Source organism: Lissotriton helveticus (genome assembly GCF_964261635.1).
Source record: "Lissotriton helveticus chromosome 1_1 unlocalized genomic scaffold, aLisHel1.1 SUPER_1_unloc_4, whole genome shotgun sequence".
In the NCBI taxonomy this organism is placed as follows: Eukaryota; Metazoa; Chordata; class Amphibia; order Caudata; family Salamandridae; genus Lissotriton; species Lissotriton helveticus.
Genome location: NW_027611681.1, coordinates 2600404 through 2613702, shown reverse-complemented (window position 1 = coordinate 2613702; position 13299 = coordinate 2600404). Strand labels below are relative to the sequence as shown.

At 44.6% G+C, this 13299-nt stretch overlaps 1 long non-coding RNA gene and 1 pseudogene across 2 annotated transcripts in view; one reads left to right on the top strand and one right to left on the bottom strand.

Annotated features, from left to right (window-relative positions):
* Positions 1-13299, top strand: part of LOC144806031 (uncharacterized) — a 54141-nt pseudogene that overhangs the window by 19348 nt on the left and 21494 nt on the right. The window lies entirely within an intron of this gene.
* LOC144806032 (uncharacterized) overlaps positions 2841-13299 on the bottom strand; it is a 53893-nt gene continuing 43434 nt past the window's right edge. The window contains exon 4 of the long non-coding RNA XR_013605660.1: positions 2841-2964. This is a non-coding gene — a long non-coding RNA (uncharacterized LOC144806032). The remainder of the gene's footprint in view (positions 2965-13299) is intronic.

The window sequence follows — 13299 nt, the reverse complement described above, 5'->3', positions numbered from 1 at the left end:
TGAATCTTATTGCATTATGACAAGTCTATGTCAGTGCACTGTACTGTATCTAACTGCACTGTGTGAAATCTATGCACACTGCACTGCATCTGACTGCATTATGAGGAGTCTGTGCAGTGCACTGCTTCTTATTGCACTATGACCCGTCTATGTCAGTGCACTGCACTATATCTAACTCTACTGTGTGAAATCTGTGCACACTGCACTGCACCTTGCTGCACTATAAGGAATCGGTGTCACTGCACTTCGTCTTACCGCACTATGAGAAATCACTGAAGGGGGTGGACCGAGCTGGGTTCTTCTACCTGGGGACCTCTGGGAGGGTGAAGGGGCTTTCCTTCAGGCACTTGGTACTTTTGTGGTCATTATGTGTGTTTAAGGATGAATTTATGCACACTGCACTGCATCTTACTGCACTATGGGAAACCTGTCACACTGCACTGCATCTTACTGCACTATGAGAAATCTGTGCACACTGCACTGCATCTTACTGCACTATAAGAAACCTGTCACACTGCACTGCATTATACTCCACTATGAGAAATCTGTGCACACTGCACTGCATCTTACTGCACTATAAGAAACCTGTCACACTGCACTGCATCTTACTGCACTATGAGAAACCTGTCACACTGTACTACTTTTTACTGCACTATGAGAAATCTGTGCACACTGCCCTGTATCGTACTGCACTGTGTGGAATCAGTGCATGCTGCACGGCTATTTGCACTATGAGCGATCTGTGCATGCGGCCATGCATTGTACTGCACTATGAGTAATCTGTGCCCCCTGCACTGTGAGAAATCGGTGCACATTGCTCTTTTTTTTACTCCACTTTGAAGATGCCTGTGAAAACGGCACTATTTTTTGCTACTTTGTGAGAAATTTGTTCTCAGCTTACTAATAATCTCTGAGAACCGAGAAAATCTGTACATTGCATTGCTTTTCCTTGCTCTGTGAAGGCTGTTGGCAGGAAATCTAATGTGCACACTGCACTGCTTTTTATTACACTGTGAGGGGGGTTACAATAAAAGAAGAAATCTGTGCAGACTCCTCTGCCTTTGACTATTCTGTGCAGGGTGTTTAGAGCCCATCTGTGGTCTGCAAATAGAATTACTTTTTACTACAGTCCGAGGGGCGTTTAAAAAAGAGAAATTCTGGGCACGCTGCACCGCTCTTTGCTCTTCAGTGTGATAAATCTGTCCATACTGTACGTCCTTCAACTACACTTAGGGGCACGCAGCGCAGCACAACAAGCCACCTATCTGCGCTGCGTGATAGGGAAAGGGCAGGAATGTGCTGTATCTATCTGCGTGAGTGGATTTATGAGTGGCTCTTTGGATGAGTCACTGGTTGTGTGAGTGCTGGTATGGGTCTGTGAATGGGTATGTGACAGGTTATGTGGGGTTGGGATTGGGTGTATGAGAGGTTCTATGGGGTAGGAGTGGGTGTGTGTCTGTCTGTAGGTATATGCGGGTGGTTGTATTGGTGAGTGAGTGGGTGCATGAGTGGCTGTATGGGTGACTTAGTGGGTATGCAAGTGGCTGTGTGAGTGAGTGGATTTGTGAGTGGCTCTTTGGATGAGTCATTGGTTGTGTGAGTGCTGGTAAGGGTCTGTGAATGGGTATGTGACAGGTTATGTGGGGTTGGGATTGGGTGTATGAGAGGTTCTATAGGGTAGGAGTGGGAGTGTGTCTGTCTGTATGTATATGCGAGTGGTTGTATTGGTGAGTGAGTGGGTGCATGAGTGGCTGTATGGGTGACTTAGTGGGTATGTAAGTAGCTGTGTGAGTGAGTGGATTTGTGAGTGGCTCTTTGGATGAGTCATTGGTTGTGTGAGTTCTGGTAAGGGTCTGTGAATGGGTATGTGAGGGGTTATGTGGGGTTGGTATTGGGTGTATGAGAGGTTCTATGGGGTAGGAGTGTGTGTCTGTCTGTATGTATATGCGGGTGGTTGTATTGGTGAGTGGGTGCATGAGTGGCTGTATGGGTGACTTAGTGGGTGTGTAAGTGGCTGTGTGAGTGAGTGGATTTGTGAGTGGCTCTTTGGGTGAGTCATTGGTTGTGTGAGTGCTGGTATGGGTCTGTGAATGGGTATGTGAGGGGTTATGTGGGGATGGGATTGGGTCTATGATAGGTTCTATGGGGTAGGAGAGGGTGTGTGAGTGGTTCTGTGGATGTTGTCATTAGCGATGTCACTGACCATGTCATGAGTGATGCAATATGTGAGGTCATAAGCAGTGCATTACAGGGGCATAAGTTATAGTTAGCTCAGGTAACTGTTCCAGCTGAATTTCTATGTTTTGCACCAGTGAAATCTGAGCCTTATTCTAATGTCCATGTAACCTGTAGTTTTTTCAGTGAATATATATGTATATTCCACATGTATTCCACTTTGCCTGTTACTCCTGAGAAAACAGCCACACCAAAGCAGTAGTATTTTATCACTGGTATTTATTTGGCAAATGAAACTGGCGCGTTTCGATCTGTCAAACTTTTTCACATAACCCGTTTTTCTCTATGTTCTTTGCATTTATACAACGTGCAAAAACGCATTCAAGTAGACATAAACAAAATACTTCACATTCTGTAATTCCTCCTCAACTCTTTGTCAACAAAAACTTTATCAATGACGGACAAAAGTTGTTATTTAGTAAACTAAGTTTTACCAATAATATTGACTTTAGCCACCATATATTAGGTATAGTACTGTTTCTATGACAGTTCAGCTACGTTTGGCTTATTTCTGAATTATATTTTTATTTTAATAAATAATTTCTTGTTAGGTCTAGTGCCCTAACTCAAAACTGACAAACAAATGCTGCTGTACTTAAGGGTATAGTACCCAAATGAAACTAAATCGTACTCCCACCTCAGTGAATAAAAAAAGATGTTGCCACATGGGGTCGCCTTCTATAGTCTCCTTAACGCTACCAGCAGATATGCATGGAAGCTTCCAAATATCTATAAGGGAGAAAAAGAACGATTTAGTATACCAGCGTAACGTAAGTACAACCTTAGTACAGCCTTCTTTGTGTTGCATCTTGGAAAACCATTATAAGAGGAGAAAATAATATCGATGATGAATGTGATATGTCTACAGAAAGAAATATATACATTTGTGACCATTAGAAATATCATCAAAAGAAAAGAAAAATGAGTTTCGCATAGGAGCTTCTAATTTACAAATGTGTGTAAAGCTCTTCCTCCTGCTTCATATCATGTGGAGCAAGACTTCCTGCTTCTAGTATGTACCAAGATTTAATTCTGCGAAATGCAGTAGTTCTGTTGCCACCCCTAGGGTGTTTCACAACAGTATCAATGCCAAACAATCTGGCTTTGATCCAATCTCGATCATGGTGTTCCCTGAAGTGTCGTGCTGTGCTGCATTTGTGATGGCATGCCAATGTTCGAGTATACGCTTTTGTATGGGAAAGGTAGTTGACCCTATATACCATCTGTCACATGGGCAGATGATTACATATACTACATAGTCTGTTTCGCATCTGATTGGTTAGTGATACAGTGTTTCTTTCTAATCCTGTCTCGGGTAATCTCATAGACGTTAGTGCTCAATTTGCAAGCCTTGCAGTGACTACATTTTCTGAAACCTCAACTCTGTTGCATCCAAGTTTGTCTGTTACTTGTGAGATGGCTGTGTACTAACATGTCTTTTATGGCAAGATTTCTCTTAAAAGTGATGTTGGGTGTATTGTCTATCTTCGTTCTCAAGGTGGTATCATGTGTTAGTATTGCCCATCTACTCTTTAAGATCTTGCATAAGTTGTTTGTTTGACATGTAAACTTGGTGATAAATCATATCGGTTCTTTGTCAGGTTCCCTTGATATATGTGGTTTTCCTTGTAAAAGTTAATCTCTCTATTTTTTATCAGCCCTTATGCTAGCTTTTATAATGCTTTTCTTAGAATATTTTCTGGCACTAAAGCGATCTAGCATGTCCTGTTTGGTTCTACTACAGCATTCATTGATGCCACTGTTTCTTTTGGCTCTGAGAAACTTGCTATAGGGGATACTCCAGCAGTAGCTTGGTGGATGATAGCTCCGCAAGGAGGATCGAGTTGCCAGCAGTGTTCTTCCTATAGAGATCAGTCTGCAGTGTGCCATTTTTGAGTGAAACTTTGATATCAAGGAAATCTACTGTTTCCTGTCTGTAATTCGTGGTGAATCTCAGATTGATGTTGTTGTTATTGATGACAGATGAAAAGATTTTGAGGTCTTCCTCACTCCCCTCCCAAACGAGGAAGACATCATCAATATACCTGAACCCACACTGATTTGATCAATGACTCTATTCTGATCTTGATTCCATAGGACGTGCTCCTCCCACCAGCCCACCAAAAGATTGGAATAGTTGGGGGCGAAGCATGTCCCCATGGCTGTTCCTTGTATTTGCTTATACAATGTATTTTCAAAGAGGAAAATGTTCTCCTTTAGACAAGTTTCGATCATTTCCATGATCATCTGTGTGTATTGTAGTACCTTAGCATCTCTCATTCTGAGAAAGTATTTACAGGCATTCATTCCATTTTGATGCCTAATACTAGTGTACAGACTTTCCACGTCCAAGCACTCTAGCCAACATTCCTTGTCCCAACACAGATTACTGGATTTTTGGATGAAGTCTTGCGTATCTCTAATGTAGTAATCCAAATTCTGTGCATATGGCGCCAGAAAATGATCTACATAGATTGAGGTATTTTCAAATATACTATTTTTTGAGGAAACAATGGGACGACCTGGTGCGTTTAGTGCATCCTTAAGTACCTTTGGTAACAGGTAGAGTGTTGGTAGGTGTTTCATTTTATAGGAACTGTAGTTCATCCCAACTGAGTAGTTGGTGTTCATGCCACTCCAGTAGTCTTTCTTTATAGTGTGTAATTACTTTTTGTAAATATTCCCTGTCAGTTCTAACGTAACAGGTGCTATTCCTCACCTGTCTGAGTCCCTCTTTTACATAGTTCTCTCTACACATTATCACTATGTTGCCCCCCCTTGTCGGAGGTTTTGATGACTATTGTCTGATCTTTCTTTTACTCAGTTAATGTGTTCCATTGTCTCTTGTTCAAGTTACTCTGTTTCAAGTGTTCTCTACTTAGTTTCAAAATGTCCTCTTCAACTGTGTCTGAGAATACGTCAATATTGTCTTTGGGTATTTGGGGTATGGATCTAGATGGCATTCTAAAATTTGTCGCCTCAGTACCCCCTGTGTCGATACCAAGGATGTTGTTAATATATTCAATATTAGTGGGATCTAGAGAGTCATTGGAATTACTAGATATGATTGTGGTCTCTTCCATTCCTTCTAAACTGTGTAGTGTTTGTAATATCTCAAGGTCTCTTATTGTAAGGGCAGTCTGAGGAGAATTTGTAGTTGTTGTCACATCAATTGTTTCCCTGTTTGGACGTAATGCATGTATTTTGTACAATTTCACCTTCCTAACAAACTTAAATAAATCAATACTTAATTGTACATAATTTACTTGTGATGTAGGACAAAAGGATAGTCCAAGTTTAAGAGTCTCAATGTCCTCATGTGAGGCTTGTGTTTTAGAGTGGTTTATTACTGTTACTTCCTTCGATTGTACTGCCATTACTTGTTCTTTCTTTGCTGGCCCCGTATTCCCGTTCCGCTGTTCGTTTTCCTTCGCTGCCTTCTTCTCTGGCTTTCACTTTTATGCCCCTTCCTCTGCCTCTTTGTTTTGACTGAAATGAGTGTTCGTTTTCTTTTTGGAGCATCCGAAGTTCCTCAGAAAAAAAACATCTTTGGTGCCATCTTGTTTCTCAGGTCTTCCAACGATCCGAGTTCATTGCTCTGGCCTGTGCCTCATTCTGATACTTTTGCAGCGTGAATCATTCTGGATTCACTATGCTGTGCATTATTCCGCGGTCTAATGGTTGGGTCCGGAATCGTAGTCTTTTCTTTCTTTTTTTTTCATAGCCCAGGTGGGCGTCGACGTCCCACCTTTTGGTGTACTTCCTGTGACGTCGGCACGCTTCCTGCGGAAGCTCCCACCTTTGGGAGCCATCTTCAGATTTGTTTTTTCCGCCATTGGGTCTGGATTGTCACCGAGCGGCTCCAGAGTTTTTGGAGAAAAGAAGAGGAAAAAGACGAATTTTACACAGAAAAGATTGGAGAAGATACCGAGGAACGAGATCACCAACCCGGGACGACGAAGAAGGAGGAGAACTTTGAGATCTTCGACGTCCAACGGAGAATGGGCACACAGCGGGCCCCCTGAGCGCAGGAATGGACAAAACACCTTTTAAATTCTGCCGTAACTGCCACCACAAATACGCGCAGAAGGACCAGCACCTGGTATGCAACCTCTGCTTACCGGTCGACCACGAGAGCAAGGATTGCAATGTTTGCTCCGCCTTCACCCCGAAAACACTCAGGGTTAGAGAGAGACAGAGAAGAGGCAACTACACCAAACAAGGCAAAGGCCAACCTCTGTCGCTTCGGGACCTGGGCCTCTCCAGCGACGAAGAGGACAACATCACCGAGGGACCAGATGACTACACGGTCATAAGCTCCCACCTTTGGGCGCCATTTTCAGATTCTTTTTTCCGCCGTTGGGCCAGGATCGTCACCGAGAGGCTCCAGAGTTTTTGGAGAAAAGAAGAGGAAAAAGACGAATTTTACACAGAAAAGATTGGAGAAGATACAGAGGAACAATATCACCAAACCGGGACGACGAAGAAGGAGGAGAACTTTGAGATCTTCGACGTCCAACGGAGAATGGGCACACAGGGTGCCCCCTGAGCGCAGGAATGGACAAAACACCTTTTAAATTCTGCCATAACTGCCACCACAAATGCGCGCAGAAGGACCAGCACCCGGTCTGCAACCTTTGCTTACCAGTTGACCACAAGAGCAAGGATTGCAATGCCTGCTCCGCCTTCACCCCGAAGACACTCAGGGTTAGAGAGAGACAGAGGAAGGCCAACTACACCATGCAAGGCAAAGGCCAACCTCTGTCGCTTCGGGACCTGGGCCTCTCCAGCGATGAAGAGGACAACATCGCCGAGGGACCAGATGACTATACAGTTGTAGAGACCATTAAGAAGGCATCTAAAGAGGTAGGAGAGACATCGACCCCTAAACCCCCGACAGGCTCTCGAAAGCCCGAGTCAGACTCTCGAAAAACAGAGTCTAAGTCCTCGAAGGGAGCACTGGCGCCGAAAATCTCGACGGCTGCAGCTGCATCCAAGGACAAACAGCCCAGTGGATCCTTCGAAAAGGACTCCCAGGCAGCGAAGACCGTCGAAAAGCCAAGGTCGTCTCACCAGACATTCCAGCAGGCACACCAGGGCGGCAATCAATCGCAGCAGGGACAGCAAAAGCAAGCCTGGCAGTACCAACCTCGGGGCCAGTCCTTTCGTGGGAGGGCGAATGGACGTGGGCAAACAAGAAGAGTGGGCCAACAACCCACCACAAAGTGACTCCGTCACGCAAGGCGTGCCCACCCACACGACTCCTCCGAGGGTGAGGTACAACAAGGTCAACAAGAGGGAGTTACACAGACCAAACATCGACGAACATGTAACACCAATAGGAGGCGGGCTAAGACACTTCTTCCAGGAGTGGAAGAAGATAACTACAGACAAATGGATACTCAACATCATACAGTTTGGATACTGCATAGAACTGGAAAAGAAACTACCAAACAGAAAACCAAAGAGGAAGGCACATTCAGGAAAAGAACTAGCGTTACTCCTAGAGGAATCACAAGAACTCCTCCGAAAGGAGGCTAACGAACCAGTTCCATTCAGAGAAAGGAACAAGGGAGTGTACTCAAACTATTTCCTAGTTCCAAAGATGGACGAAACGCTAAGACCCATCCTTCACCTAAACAAATACATAAAGACACAAAAATTCCAAATGACATCCCTACAAGAGGTCATTCCTCAGATAAGGGACGGAGAATTCATGTCCACCATAGACCTCAAAGATGCCTACCTGCACATTCCCATGAACAGGCAGCACAAACATCTACTAAGATTTACCATCAACAAAGAACACTACCAGTTCACAGCCCTAGCCTTCGGACTAAAGTCCACACCAAAGATGATCACCAAATGTCTCACAGCCGTGCCAGCGTACCTGCGCAGGGCAGGGGTTCATGTATACCCTTACCTCGACGACTGGCTAATAAAAGCAAGTTCACACAGGACATGCAAGGAACACGCACAGCGGGTCACAGAAACACTGACAGACCTGGGTTTCTCCATACACTGGGGGAAATCCTCAATGGAACCAGAGCAAGTGAAGATCTTCCTGGGGGCACAGATCAACACCATACAGCGCAAGGTGTTCCCCAGCGACAAGAGAACACTGGCCCTGCTGAAGGACACATGCCTCTACCAGAAGGGGCGAGCTCTGACAGTGAGGACAGCGAGCAAGATCATGGGGATAATGGCGTCCTGCAAACACCTGGTCCCCAATATACGGCTCCACATGAGACCTTTCCAGGAATGGCTGCAACAACAATGGTCACAAGCTACAGGAAGTTGGGAAGATCTAGTGGTTGTAATGCATGCAGTGCAGGAGGAGATTATGTGGTGGAACAGGGAGACCATAACAAAAGGGAAGCCTTTAACACCACCAACCCCAATGGTGACCATCACCACAGACGCATCCCAGATGGGATGGGGAGCACACATGAACAAACTCAAAGTGAGGGGTCTGTGGACTCCACCAGATGCGGTCAAACACATTAACTACCTGGAACTGAAGACTGTGTTCCTCGCCCTGAAGGCATTCCAGAAACAACAGTACAAACAGAGAGTGTTGATACAAACAGACAACACAACAGCGATGTTCTACATCAACAAACAGGGAGGAACACAATCAGTCGCACTATCCAACCTAGGGCAGGAAATATGGAGATGGGCCATCCCACTCAAAATAGACCTGCTAGCCAGACACCTACCAGGGAGGAAAATGTGGAAGCAGACTGGCTCAGCAGACAGACTTCAGCATCCCACGAGTGGAAGCTCAATGCACAGGAAACGCAAAGGCTATTCAGGAGATGGGGACCACCGACAATAGACCTAGTTGCAACACACCAGAATGCAAAATACCGACACTTCGCATCCAGGTAACCAGGGGAATGATCCCGGGGGACTGCCATATGGATAAGCTGGTCGAAAACATTTGCCTACGCTTTTCCCCCGATACCACTGATACACAGGGTACTCAACAAGTGCAGAACCAGCAAAATGACACTGATCCTGGTGGCACCACAGTGGCCAAGGCAGACCTGGTACTCAGAAATGAAAGAGAACGGACTTGCACAGCTCAGTGTGACCAAAATTGAACAGTGGTAATTTGTGGCGTGCTGCCTGGGAAGAACGCTGTCTGTGCCTAAACAGCGTGGGACAGTAACACTAATGCAAAGCTCCCTCCACTGGGAGGAAGACTCCCAGGTGCACAGCGCAAAGAGACACGGAGTGTCTTATAAACAGTTCATCTGATTAAATCCAAATGTTAAATCCAATGCTCAGAGAGGTTCCATGATAGTTTAATTCACATCAAATCAATAGTTCATCAATGTTTTGAAGGGACGTATACATCATCCAACTTAAAAGGTCATCCAACAATTAATCCTCCCAATGCATTTCAGGCAGATGACTAGCCCTTCCTCAGGGGACAGCTCTACAAACATAAAAGAAAATATTCAGATATCATGGGTGTTCAACTGACTTCACTTTAAAACACCAACTAGTTCTAAATGCGGTGTGGTGAACCTTAAGCGTGTAACATAAAAAATCCATGAAGAACCATAAACAACTAATCTGTATCAGCAGAAAAAAGACCAGCGTGAATGCCCGTGCGGGATTTATGGACAGTGAACAAGGCAAACATAGTCAAAGCTCAAGACATCACTGAATGCAAAGAGAACGGAAACGAAAATTCTCCTGTTGTGAACGTGAGGAAAGGATAGAGTGCCAGATAGTCTCAAGCCACCAAGGTTACCCAAAGATGCCGAATCACTGAGGGATTCATGAAAACACACAGTTCAGTACTCACGGATCGATTACATCCGTGGTTGATCGTAACGCCAAATCTGCGAATGAACGCATAACCATAAGTATCACATTGTTAACGTGAGCGGACTTGTATGCATGATAAGTCAGGTCCCCCGTAGGGAGTACTTACAGGCTATCCGGTGTGTGATCAGCCTCTATTCAGCGCGGTGACTAGGAACCCCTAACTCACTGGGTCCCGGTGAGTTTAAAGTCGGCGTGTGACGCGCACATAAAGATAAAGATAGAAAGTGGACTAAGAGTGCGACGCCAAATGGGCGCCATCTTAAGGTAACGAAGAAGAATGAACACTGCTAATGAATAAGCTGAAAAGAAGTCCCAATGTCAAAAGGAAGCCAAAACGTAAATGCAACGTGTCAAAAAAACATCACAATGATAAAACAGAAGTGTGCAAACGTGTTATAGAAAGTAAACATAAACAATGAAACTGGAAAGGTGATATCACCATGAATGTAAGCACGCAAATATTCACATCATCAAATCAAAGAGTCACCATGATAAAACAAGCATATATAAAACACACAGAAATTCCGTCCGGTCATTTAAACCGTGTGGTTGCATCGTCGCCATATAGCGGATCCAGAAATTCTCTCTCTTCAGGAGGGTCTGTTTGTTGTTGTGTGTGGGGGTGACTTGTTCCAATACAAGATACTTAAGCTGAGCCACTGTGTGTTTTTGTTCAGCAAAGTGTACAGCTATTGTGGATTTATTGTTTCCAGTCCTTATGTTACTCTTGTGCTCCAGTAAGCGGGTTCTGATTTTTCTTTCCGTATGGCCAACGTAACATTTCCCGCAGGGACATTTCAACATGTAGATCAAGTTATTAGAGTTGCAGGTGGCATTCACTCGCAGTTTAATCGGGTAACCCTTCATGGGATGGTTGGTGATATTACCCTGTATACAGTTATTACAATTGCTACAGTTGTAGCAGGGTCTGAGGCCTTTGAAGGTTTCGGGTTCGATCTGTACACTGGGCTTAGACAGGATCTCCTTGAGATTGCGTCCCCTTGTGTATGCAAGTCCTGGTACTCACAAATAATGGAAATGGCACAGGGACCACCCCACAAGTTCGGGAAAAGAAAAGACTTACTCTCCATGCAAAATGGAGAAGTACTACACCCAGAGCCAGAGAGCCTCAGCCTAGCGGCATGGCTCCTGAAGACTTAGAGTTTGCACACCTAAGGTTACCTGAGAGCACCCTGCGGGTGCTACGAGAGGCAAGGAGACCTACCACACGAAGGTGCTATGTGGCAAAATGGAAGAGTTTACACAATGGTGCATCAAGAAGAAACTACACAAAAAGATGAGGGAATCAACAGTGCTAAGATACCTCACGCACCTGCTGAAAGCAAAACTAAGTTCATCAGGAGCGATAGTAGCCTACACAAGAGGAGAGACAAGAAAGAGCTTCTTTACCTCACAAGTAGTAAAGAGATTCCTGGAAGGGGCAAAAAGGATTGCACCACCTAAGAGGATGCCGCCACCGGCATGGAACCTTAATTTAGTCCTAAAAGAGCTTATGAAAGTGCCCTTTGAACCCATCCATAAGGCCTCCCTACAAATGCTGGCAATGAAGACAGCCTTTCTGGTGGCTATCACCTCGCTGCGCAGGGTAAGCGAACTGCAAGCGTTGACACTGCAGGAATCCTACATTCAAATACACAATCATAGGGTGGTAATGAGAACTGACCCACACTTTATGCCAAAGGTGGTATCTAGGTTCCACATGAACCGGACAGTACAAATACCAAGCTTCTTTCAGAAACCGTCCACAAGCGCAAAGAGGGCACTGCACACTCTGGATGCTAGAAGAGCAGTAATGCATTACATGGAAAGAACTAAGGAGCACAGGAAAACAAATCAGTTATTTGTGTCCTTCGCAAGCAGTTTCCTAGGTAGACCAGTAACAAAGGATGGATCGCAGAAACTATACAATTCTGCCACAAACAGGCAGGCCAACAACTAGCAGAGGGGGCACAAGCCCACTCTACCAGGAAGAAGGGAGCAACAATAGCCTTCCTGGATAATACACCCATTCAAGAGATATGCCTTGCGGCAACATGAGCTTCAGTGCACAAGTTAACTAAGCACTACTGTGTGGATATACAGATGAACAAGGAAGCACAAGTAGGACAGAAGGTTCTTCAACATATATTCAACAACCAACGCTCATCTTCCACCCAGCCGCCACAAACATTGCAAACCGCTACAAAGTCTATGCACAGCATAGTGAATCCAGAAAGATTCACACTGCAAAATGAATGGTTTCTTACCTGTCGGTGTAGTTTTGCAGCTTGAAGATCTTTCTGGATTCACCACCCACCTCCGACAGAAAGAGGAGGCAGGAGAAGAAGGTGGAAATAAAAAGGACAATATACAAACAGACACCTAAATAGACAAAGCGGCAAAAATCCTTTACTTGGAGGAAAAACTAGAAAACATTGCCAAAGGATTCACAAGCAGAACACAAAAAGAAGAAATAAGAATCCGAAGATGGCGCTCAAAGGTGGGTGCTTCCGCTGGAGGCATGCCAACATCACTGGAAGTACACCAAAAGGTGGGACGTTGACTCCCACTTGGGCTACGAAAAAAAAAAAAAGAAAGAAAAGACTACGATGCCGGACCCAACCACTAGACCGCGGAATAATGCACAGCATAGTGAATCTAGAAAGATCTTCAAGCTGCAAAACTTCACCGACAGGTAAGAAACTATTTGTCTCTGCTCCATTGCTATCTTTAGCAATTTGTTGGTGGGCTTTATCAAAGTTTTGGGCAAATATCACAATCCCTACTGCTGCGCAATCAGTTCATCTCAAAGGAATTTACGTTGTTTGCGCTCTATTACATCCTTTTCATGGGTCTTGAGGTGTTCTTCAATTGGCTTAAGTATTTTCTTAACGCCTTCCTGATCTATTTCTTTCTCAAATTCATCCATTATGCCCTTGATTTTAGTTGTTAAATCCGAATGCTCTATCCATGCACTCTTGATCAGGATTCTAAGTATTTTCTGTCCAATCCTTCAGTAGCTCAGGTCTAGGATTTGCCATTGTGGGCATTATAAAGTTTCTCAGGCCTCTCGTTATTCTGTTTACATCCAGCAAATTTTGAAGTGATGTGGCTTCCCACCATTGACTGATTTCCCTTTTCCTAATTTTTTCCAGTGTAATTCCTCGTTTTTTCAAAGTGCCGGTTGGTTCTTCGGCATCACTTACATCGGCGACGCCGTCT